The 10,588-nt window shown below is 43.0% G+C and overlaps 1 long non-coding RNA gene across 1 annotated transcript; it reads right to left on the minus strand.

Annotated features, from left to right (window-relative positions):
* Positions 1-5,399: 5,399 nt before the first annotated feature.
* Positions 5,400-7,196, minus strand: LOC123041191 (uncharacterized). Its single transcript, XR_006418408.1, has 3 exons — positions 6,667-7,196; positions 6,216-6,549; positions 5,400-5,427 (listed from the first exon to the last, which is right to left on the minus strand). It is a non-coding gene; the product is annotated as an uncharacterized lncRNA (long non-coding RNA).
* Positions 7,197-10,588: the final 3,392 nt, after the last annotated feature.

A 10,588-nucleotide genomic window follows, 5' to 3' on the forward strand; every position in this document is an offset into this window, starting at 1 on the left:
CAAAGTGGTCGGACCCTTCCCTGGACCCTGCGCAAGCGGGAGCTACATGCACCAGGTTGCCCTTATATATATATATATATAAACATCCCCGAAAACATTTTCCACCTATATATAATTAATCGGTAATACCTCGTATTACCCGATATTCACCGAAACCCTTCCGGTGACCCCGAAACACTTCCGGAACATCTCAGAACTAATTTCGGATATCAATGGAACTATTTCACGATTATATTCTCATCACTCCCGTACTACTAACACTCATCAGATCGTGATTACCTTAAGCTTATGACCCCGTAGGTTCGGTAAATCATAGACATGAATGAAACCCCTTCGTTCAATGACCAATAGCGGAACCGTGGACATCCATATTGGTCCCTATGATTACACGAATGATATTCGAGTGAAGCTTTGGTTATCATGCGATGTTCCCTTTGCTTCGTGATACTCTACAAAAAACATTGTGCATCGCTATCCTCTTGAGTCATCACCATGCTCACTATATCATTGCCCCCGTTTACTTGTTTTGTTGGTGTTTCGTCATCCCTATGACGTAGTCACCTGTGTCTGGTGATATGTCTCCAACGTATCTATAATTTTTTATTGTTCCATGCTATTATATTATCTGTTTTGGATGTTTAATATGCATTTATATGCTATTTAATATTATTTTTGGGACTAACCTATTAACCTAGGGCCCAGTGCCAGTTTCTGTTTTTTGCCTGTTTTAGAGTTTCGCAGAAAAGGAATACGAAACGGAGTCCAAATGAAATGAAGCTTTTGCGATGATCTTTCTTGGACCAGAAGCAAACCAGGAGACTTGGAGATGAAGTCGGAGACTCAACGAGGCGACCACGAGGGTGGAGGGCGCGCCCGGGAGGTAGAGCGCGCCCCCTACCTCGTGGGCCCCTCGGAGCACTCCTGGCCTAGTTCCTTCGCTTATATATCCTCTTATACCCCAAAAACATCAGGGGGAGCCACGAAAACACTTTTCCACCGCTGCAACCTTCTGTACTCGTCAGATCCCATCTAGGGACTTTTCCGGTGTCCTGTCGGAGGGGGATTCGATAATGGAGGGCTTCTACATCAACACCATTGCCCTTCCTATGAAGCGTGAGTAGTTTACCACAAACCTACAAGTCCATAGCTAGTAGCTAGATGGCTTCTTCTCTCTCTTTGATTCTCAATACCATGTTCTCCTCGATGTTCTTGGAGATCTATTCGATGTAATATTATTTTGCGGTGTGTTTGCCGAGGTCCGATGAATTGTGAATTTATGATCAGATTATCTATGAATGTTATTTGAGTCTTCTATGAATTCTTATATGCATGATTTGATATCTTTGCAAGTCTCTTTGAATTATCGGTTTAGTTTCGCCTACTAGATTGGTTTTTCTTGCAATGGGAGAAGTGCTTAGCTTTGGGTTCAATCGTGTGGTGTCCTTTCCCGATGACAGTAGGGGCAGCAAGGCACGTATTGTCTTGTTTCCATCGAGGATAAAAAGATGGGGTTTTAATCATATGCTTGAGTTAATTCCTCTACATCATGTCATCTTACTTAATGTGTTACTCCGTTCTTTATGAACTTAATACTCTAGATGCATGCTGGATAGCGGTCAATGTGTGGAGAAATAGTAGTAGACGCAGAATCGTTTTGGTCTACTTGACACGGAAGTGATGCCTATATTCATGATCATTGCCTTAGATATCATCATAATTATGCGCTCTTCTATCAATTGCTCGGCAGTAATTTGTTCACCCACCGTAATATTTGCTATCTTGAGAGAAGCCACTAGTGAAACCTATGGCCCCCGGGTCTATTTTACATCATATTAGTTTCCCGTCAACTTGCCAATTTCTGTCTCCGTTCCTTTAATTTGCAATCTTTTACTTTCTGATCTATAAACCAAAAATAACAAAAATATTTACTTTACCGTTTATCTATCTCTATCAAATCTCACTTTTGCAAGTAACCGTGAATGGATTGACAACCCCTTTATCACGTTGGGTGCAAGTTTGTTGATTGTTTGTGCAGGTATTCGGTGACTTGTGCGTTATCTCCTACTGAATTGGTACCTTGGTTCTCAAACTGAGGGAAATACTTACTCTACTTTGCTGCATCACTCTTTCCTTTTCAAGGGAAAAACCAACGCAAGCTCAAGAGGTAGCAGGAAGAATTTCTGGCGCCGTTGCCGGGAAGAGCTACGTCAAGTCAAGACATACCATGTACCCATTATAAACTCTCATCTCTTGTATTACATTATTTGCCATTTCCCTCTCCCCCACCTCTAAAACTATTTTCGAAAAGATTTGCCTTCTCTTCGCCCCTCTTCCGTTTGTCTTCTTTGCTTGCTTCTTGTGTTCTCATGTGTTAGATTGTTTGATTCGCTCTCATGGCTAGTCCTCCTATCATTGTTAATACTCCCGATAACGAAGTCCTCAATTTTCAACAAAGGGAGTGAGAAAATTTTAAAGATGCTTGGTATAGAATTTGCAATGCTCAAAATAGATCTACTCAAAAGCAACCTATTGCCATTCTTCTTCGCAATTTTTATGTGGGCGTTACTCCTTGGAATAGGTATGTTATGGATACTATTATCGGGGGCAATTTCTTGGGGAGCCATACTTGTGATTCTTATAATGCTATGATAGATTTGTTAGGCCCACCACCTCGTTTGATCAACGAAACTGTTTTAACTTTGGAACATGTGATGCAAAGGCTTGATATTATTGAGAATAAAATTGCTACCGCTGAGTTGATTGAAAATTTGGATAAAAAGATTCATAATCAGATTTCTCAATATGGATCTAAGGTAGGAGTTACTTTAAAGAATCTTACAGAAAAGGAACCTATAGTTAATAAAAAGATAGATCAAGATTCCGCTAGAATTGGCCAACTAGAGAATATTATTACCAACTTGGGTTCTGCTTTTTCTTCTGTTAAAATGACTCAAAATCTTCCCTCTACTAAGACTGCCAAGTTTATGTACGTTCCTAAGAACAAGGGTGAATCTTCTAGTAAGGAAAACGAAGATCTTAAAACGATTAGTGTTCACCCCAGTTTTCTCGATATTATTAAGGAACCTTTTGCTACGAATGAATTTCTTGATTTCTTGCATAAGAGTTTGATAATTGATAAAACCCAAGAACCTCCTAAGGATTATACTTGTGCAATCAAAGAATTGCATACCAAAGATGTCAATACCTAGATCTATTCGCGTTTTTATGGCTAGCTAACGGCGTTAAACGTTAGCGCTTGTTGGGAGGCAACCCAATTTTATTTTTGTTCTTTGCTTTTTGTTCCTGTTTAGTAATAAAAAATTCATATAGCCTCTGGTTAGAAGTGGTTTTTATGTTTTAATTAGTGTCTGTGCCAAGTTAAAGCTTTAGGATAGCTTACGGTGATAGTTGTGTTGATCCTGCTGAAAATCAGAAACTTCTGCATCCAGGAAAATAATTTTCATAATTCACAGAAACGTCATTTTGATCTGATTCTTTTTTATATGTATTGGAACTCAAATTTCTCAGGTTTTCCTATTTTTCAGAATTTTTGGAGTTACAGAAGTATTCGAGAGTTACGGATTTCTACAGACTGTTCTGTTTTTGACAGATTCTGTTTTTGCATGTTGTTTGCTTATTTTGATGAATCTATGGGTAGTATCGGGGGGGTGGGGTATGAACCATGGAAAAGTTGGAATACAGTAGATATTACACCAATATAAATAAATAATGAGTTTGCAACAGTACTGTCACGCCCAATATGCGACCCTATCCAAAAGGAACTCGAGGTCCCACCAAGGATAGACCCGCATATTGAAATGCTTTTGCAAGGTGGATATCATTACATCAACATTACATAATAGATAGGGATACATACAAGAGGCATACAATGACACACGAATACAACATCATCTTACATAAGGGCACCATCCGACTACGGATGAAACTCAAACAGAAACTCAAACGACATCCACCCTGCTAGCCCAGGCTGCCGACCTGGAGCCTATCCCCTGATCGAAGAAGTAGAAGAAGAACTCCAAACAAGCAAGCATCGCTCTCGCATCATGATCATCGCATAACCTGTACATGCAACTGTTGTTGTAGTAATCTGTGAGCCACGAGGACTCAGCAATCCTATTACCATGGGTATCAAGACTAGCAAAGCTTAAAGGGAAAGGAAGGGGTAAAGTGGTGAGGCTGCAGCAGCGACTAAGAATATATGGTGGCTAACATACGCAAATAAGAGCGAGAAGAGAGCAAGCGGAATGGTCGTGAAACTAGCAATGATCAAGAAGTGATTCTGAACTACTACTTACGTGAAACATAACCCAGAAACCGTGTTCACTTCCCGGACTCCGCCGAGAAGAGACCATCACGGCTACACACGCGGTTGATGCATTTTAATTCTGATCTGGTGTCAAGTTATCTACAACCGGACATTAACAAATTCCCATCTGCCTATAACCGCAGGCACGGCTTTCGAAAGATTATACCCTGCAGGGGTGTCGCAACTTAGCCCATGATAAGCTCTCGCGATCAACGAAGGATATACCTTCTCCCAGGAAGACCTGATCAGACTCGGAATCCCGGTTTACAAGACATTTCGACAATGGTAAAACAAGACCAGCAAAGCCGCCCGATGCGTCGACAATCCCGATAGGAGTTGCACATATCTCGTTCCCAGGGCAGCACCGGATGAGACATCCTACGAGTAAAACCAAACCTCGAGTTTCCCCGAGGGGGCCCCGCAGTCTACTCGGTTCGGACCAACACTTAGACAAGCACTGGCCCGGGGGGGCTAAAATAAAGATGACCCTCGGGCTTCGGAAACCCAAGGGAAAAAGGGCTAGGTGAGGCAAATGGTAAAACCAAGGTTGGGCCTTGCTGGAGGCGTTTTATTCAAAGCGAACCGTCAAGGGGGTCCCATAAATCACCCAACCGCGTAAGGAACACAAAATCCGGGAACATAACACCGGTATGACGGAAACTAGGGCGGCAAGAGTGGAACAAAACACCAGGCATAAGGCCGAGTCTTCCACCCTTTACCAAGTATATGGATGCATTAAAATATAAGAGATATTGTGATATCCCAACCAAAATCCTGTCCACCATGGAGCAATCTTCAACTTCACCTGCAACTAGCAACGCTATAAGAGGGGCTGAGCAAAGCGGTAACATAGCCAAACAACCGTTTGCATAGGAAAGGTGTCAAAGGTTAGAGGTTCATGGCAATTTGGGAGGCTTGAAGAGCAAAAGATAGGAAGCGCAGCAAAGCGATAGAACGAAGCAACTAGCATAGCAATGATAGTAATGAGATCCAAGGTAGCGGTCATCTTGCCTGAAATCCGGCTAGGAAGAAGAACGAGTCCATGAAGAAGACGAACGGGAGTAGTCGAACGAATCCTCACAATCGCAACATTACCGGAACTAAGAAGCAACACCAGAAAGAAACAAACAACATGGTAAACACACAAGCATAAACATGACATGATGCACAAACAAGCATGATGCATGTCCGGTTTAATGAGGCATGGCATGGCAAAGTGCAACAGACAATACTACAAATTAAGTGGAGCTCAATATGCAACGAGTTGCATATTGACAAAACACCACATTCAACTATTTAGTTAGCTCTCGTTCATGTACCCAACAATATTGAATGTTATTAAACATGGCAAGGGGTAAAGCGTATGAAAACTACCTATCTAGACAAGTTTAAATGAGGCCGGAACAACAAATAACAATTCCGGAAAATCCTCATGTCCATATTTATGAATTTGGTACTGTTCTGCCCTAAAACATATTTTATTGTTGTTAAATAGTAAAACAAAGTGCAGCATGTTAAACTAGGCATTTTCCACCCCATTTAGATATAAAGTTTATTTAAAATGGAGCTACGGTTATTTAGTTATGAAATAAATCATTTTAGCATATTATTTAAGCAAAATTAATGCAACCAACAATTTTAAATATTTTAACATGGATGAAAGTTGGATATTGTTAATCTACACAAAATTCTAAGCATTTTACATGTTTAAATTATTTACATATGATGCATGGTTGATTAGTTATTAAATGCATGATGTATGAGAGTCTTTTCTGTAAATCTGTAAAACATAGGATAAATAGCTAAAATCGTCCAGAGGAAAAAAAAACATGCGTTGGGCCGAAACTGACTGGCCCAACAGAGCAGAGGGGCTGTTGGGGCTGCTCACCCATGGGCTGAGGCCCGACTGGTGGAGAGGCTGGGCTGCAGCGCCTTGGTGGGCCGCGGGCGAGGCGCGATGAGGAACGAGGCGAGGCCGGCCCAGGCACTGGATCAGGGAGCAGCGATGCTGGTCAACGCGGGGAAGCAGGCTTTGGTGGGTGCTCGTTTCTGAAGAACAGAAGCAGAAGCGCGATGCAGCGGGGCTGCGGGGCACAAGGAGGCGCGACTCCGGCGGGCAGGGGCCGGAGACGAAGCGGCGCGGATTCGAGCGACGGCAGGAGGCTGTAGTCGGTCTCCTAGCGTGGGACAAATGAAGGCGACGGACATGGCGGCTCGGTTCCCTGTTGCAACAGAGAGAGAGCAGAGAGAGACATGAGCTTCAGAAGAAAAACAGACCGGAGGCAAGAGAGGGAGGAAGAAGATATGAGAAGGAGAGGGACGGGCAGAGGGAGGCGGACCCGGATCCGGTCGCAGGAGGTCGCCGGGGTCCCTTTCCCTGCCGGATCGAAGCGGAGGCGGGCTGGCAGGCTTGGAGCTCCATGGCGCGAGGCTGCTGCTGCAACGCACAGAGAGAGAGATGAGAAGAGCGAACCGGAGGAAAGAGAGAAAGGGAACTAGGGCGGCGCTCATCTTAGACGACGACGGTGGAGGTGCTCGGGGTTCAGAGATGCAGGAGCTGCTCCTGCTGCTGGTGGCAGGGACGAGGCAGAGGAGACGCGGATGGGATGGCGCTAGTCGAGGCAGAGGCATCGGGCGCGACGGGGGCTCGCCTGGGTGGCGGAGGGCATCAGCAGGAGGAGCTCGGCTCCGGCGAGCTGGTTGCGGCGCGCTCCAGCACGGGAGGCAAACAAGCACGAGGAGCGGGGCTGGCTGCTCTGGTTGGTGGGTTGTTGAAGGCGAAGACGGCCGGCACCGGTTGGCTCGAGGCTGAAAACGAGGGGATGATTTTGGATCGGGGAGGATCCCGATGAGGAAGGGGCAGAAAGAGTGGCGGCGCTCGGGAGTGGATGGATGGGACAGGATCCCTAAAATTTAGGGTTAGGGGTCTATTTATAGGAAGGGTTAGCTTAGGGGCTATCTAGTCCCTCCGATTGAAATCGGACTGTTGAGAAAATAGGTTAGGGAGGTCCAAATAAGAAAATGGAGATGTTTTGTATATGTTGGGGGATGATCCGGACCCATCGGTAATGACAGCCCGGTTCGGGTTGGGGGGAGTTTTGGACGCGCGCGCGAGGGGTCTGAGAGCTGGCAAGAGAGGTTAGGTGGTCATGGTCAAAAGGGAAGCGAAAACCCGGTTGGACTCGGAGGGGTCAATAAACGCAACAGAGAGAAGCGAGGAACGGAAACTACAAGCAGATGCAAGTTTTATGAAAACGATGCCGATGCAATGCGAATGATGACATGAGACGAGATGCATAACAAGAACAAAAAGCAAAACAACAGACAAAACCCAACCACGGAGGAAATAACATATCACATAGCCGGAAATGGCAAGAGTCGGAGTTACGAATACGGAAAGTTGTATCCGGGGTGTTACAAGTACCTTAAAGTGGTGATTTATTTTCATATACTAACGGAGCTCATGAGATTTTCTGTTGAGTTTTGTGTTGTGAAGTTTTCAAGTTTTGGGTGAGGATTTGATGGAGTATATAATAAGGATTGGCAAGATCCTAAGATTGGGGATGCCCAAGGCACCCCAAGGTAATATTCAAGGACAACCAAAAGCCTAAGCTTGGGGATGCCCCAGAAGGCATCCCCTCTTTTGTCTTCGTCTATCGATAACTTTACTTGAGGCTATATTTTTATTCACCACATGATATGTGTTTTGCTTGGAGCATCTTGTATGATTTGAGTCTTTGCTTTTTAGTTTTCCAAAATCATCCTTGTTGTACACACCTTTTTGGGAGAGACATGCATGAATAGTGATTTATTAGAATACTCTATGTGCTTCACTTATATCTTTTGAGCTAGGCAATATTGCTCTAGTGCTTCATTTTAGAGCACGGGGGTCGCTTTATTTTATAGAAATTTATGAACTCTCGTGCTTCACTTATATTATTTTGAGAGTCTTTTAGAATAGCATGGTAATTTGCTTTGGTTATAAATTTAGACCTAATATGATAGGCATCCAAGAGGGATATAATAAAAAATTTCATATAAAGTGCATTGAATACTATGAGAAGTTTGATTCTTTATGATTGTTTTGAGATATGAAGATGGTGATATTAGAGTCATGCTAGTGGAGTAATTGTGAATTTGAGAAATAATTTTGTTGAGGTTTGTGAGTCCCGTAGCATGCACGTATGGTGAACCGTTATGTAACAAAGTTGGAGCATGAAGTATTTTTTTATTGTCATCCTTTGTGTGGAGGTCAGGATCGCGCGATGGTTAACTCCTACCAACCCTTCCCCTAGGAGCATGCACGTAGTGCTTGGTTTTGATGACTTATAGATTTTTGCAATAAGTATGTGACTTCTTTATGACTAATGTTGAGTCCATGGATTATACAGACTCTCACCCTTCCACCATTGCTAGCCTCTCTTGTACCGCGCAACTTTCGCCGGTACCATACACCCACCATATACCTTCCTCAAAACAGCCCCCATACCTACCTATTATAGCGTGTCCATAGCCATTCCGAGATATATTGCCATGCAACTTTGCACCGTTCTGCTTATTATGACACGTTTCATCATTGTCATGTTGCTTTGCATGATCATGTAGTTGACATCGTATTTGTGGCAAGGCCACCTTTGATAATTCTTTCATACATGTCACTCTTGATTCATTGCACATTGTGGTACACCGCCGAAGGCATTCACATAGAGTCATATTTTTGTTCTAAGTATCGAGTTGTAATTTTTTTCGAGTTGTAAGTAAATAGAAGTGTGATGATCATCATTATTAGAGCATTGTCCCATGTGAGGAAATAAAAAAAGAAAAAAAGAGGCAAAAGAAGCCAAAATAAAAAATGAGGCAAAGAAGCCAAAGAAAAAAAGGAAAAAAAGAGAGAAGGGGCAATGTTACTATCCTTTTTCCACACTTGTGCTTCAAACTAGCACCATGATCTTCATGATAGAGAGTCTCTTATTTTGCCACTTTCATATACTAGTGGGAATTTTTCATTATAGAACTTGGCTTGTATATTCCAACGATGGGTTTCCTCAAATGCCCTAGGTCTTGATGAGCAAGCAAGTTGGATGCACACCCACTTAGTTTCCTTTTGAGCTTTCATACACTTATAGCTCTAGTGCATCCGTTGCATGGCAATCCCTAGTCATTCACATTGATATCTATTGATGTGCATCTCCATAACCCGTTGATACGCCTAGTTGATGTGAGACTATATCCCTCTTTTTGTCTTCTCCACAACCATCATTCTATTCCACCAATAGTGCTATGTCCATGGCTCACGCTCATGTATTGGATGAAAGTTGAAAAAGTTTCAGAATACTAAAGTATGAAAAATTGCTTGGCTGAGTATTTTGTGTGACAAAGATGGAGCATAGCGAGACTATATGATTTTGTAGGGATAAGCTTTCTTTGGCCATGTTATTTTGAGAAGACATAATTGCCTTGTTAGTATGCTTGAAGTATTATTGTTTTATGTCAATATTTAACTTATGTTTTGAATCTTACGGATCTAAACATTCATGCCACAATAAATAGAATTACATGGATAAATATGTTAGGTAGCATTCCACATCAAAAATTCTGTTTTTATCATTTACCTATTCGAGGATGAGCATGAATTAAGCTTGGGGATGCTTGATACGTCTCCAACGTATCTATAATTTTTTATTGTTCCATGCTATTATATTATCTGTTTTGGATATTTAATATGCACTTATATGCTATTTTATATTATTTTTGGGACTAACCTATTAACCTAGAGCCCAGTGCCAGTTTTTGTTTTTTGCTTGGTTTAGAGTTTTGCAGAAAAGGAATACCAAACGGAGTCCAAATGGAATGAAACTTTCACGATGATCTTTCTTGGACTAGAAGCAAACCAGGAGACTTGGAGATGAAGTTGGAGACTTAACGAGGCGGCCATGAGGGTGGAGGGCGCGCCCAAGGGGTAGGGCGCACCCCTACCTTGTGGGCCCCTCGGAGCTCTCCTGACCTAGTTCCTTCGCCTATATATACTCTTATACCCCAAAAACATTAGGGGGAGCCACGAAAACACTTTTCCACCACCGCAACCTTCTGTACCCACGAGATCCCATCTAGGGGCCTTTTCCGGCATCCTGCCGGAGGGGGTTCGATCATGAAGGGCTTCTACATCAACACCATTGCCTTTCCTATGAAGCATGCGTAGTTTACCATAGAACTACGGGTCCATAGCTAGTAGCTAGATGGCGTCTTCTCTCTCTTTGATTC

Source organism: Triticum aestivum, chromosome 2B (assembly GCF_018294505.1).
Source record: "Triticum aestivum cultivar Chinese Spring chromosome 2B, IWGSC CS RefSeq v2.1, whole genome shotgun sequence".
Lineage (NCBI taxonomy): Eukaryota > Viridiplantae > Streptophyta > Magnoliopsida > Poales > Poaceae > Triticum > Triticum aestivum.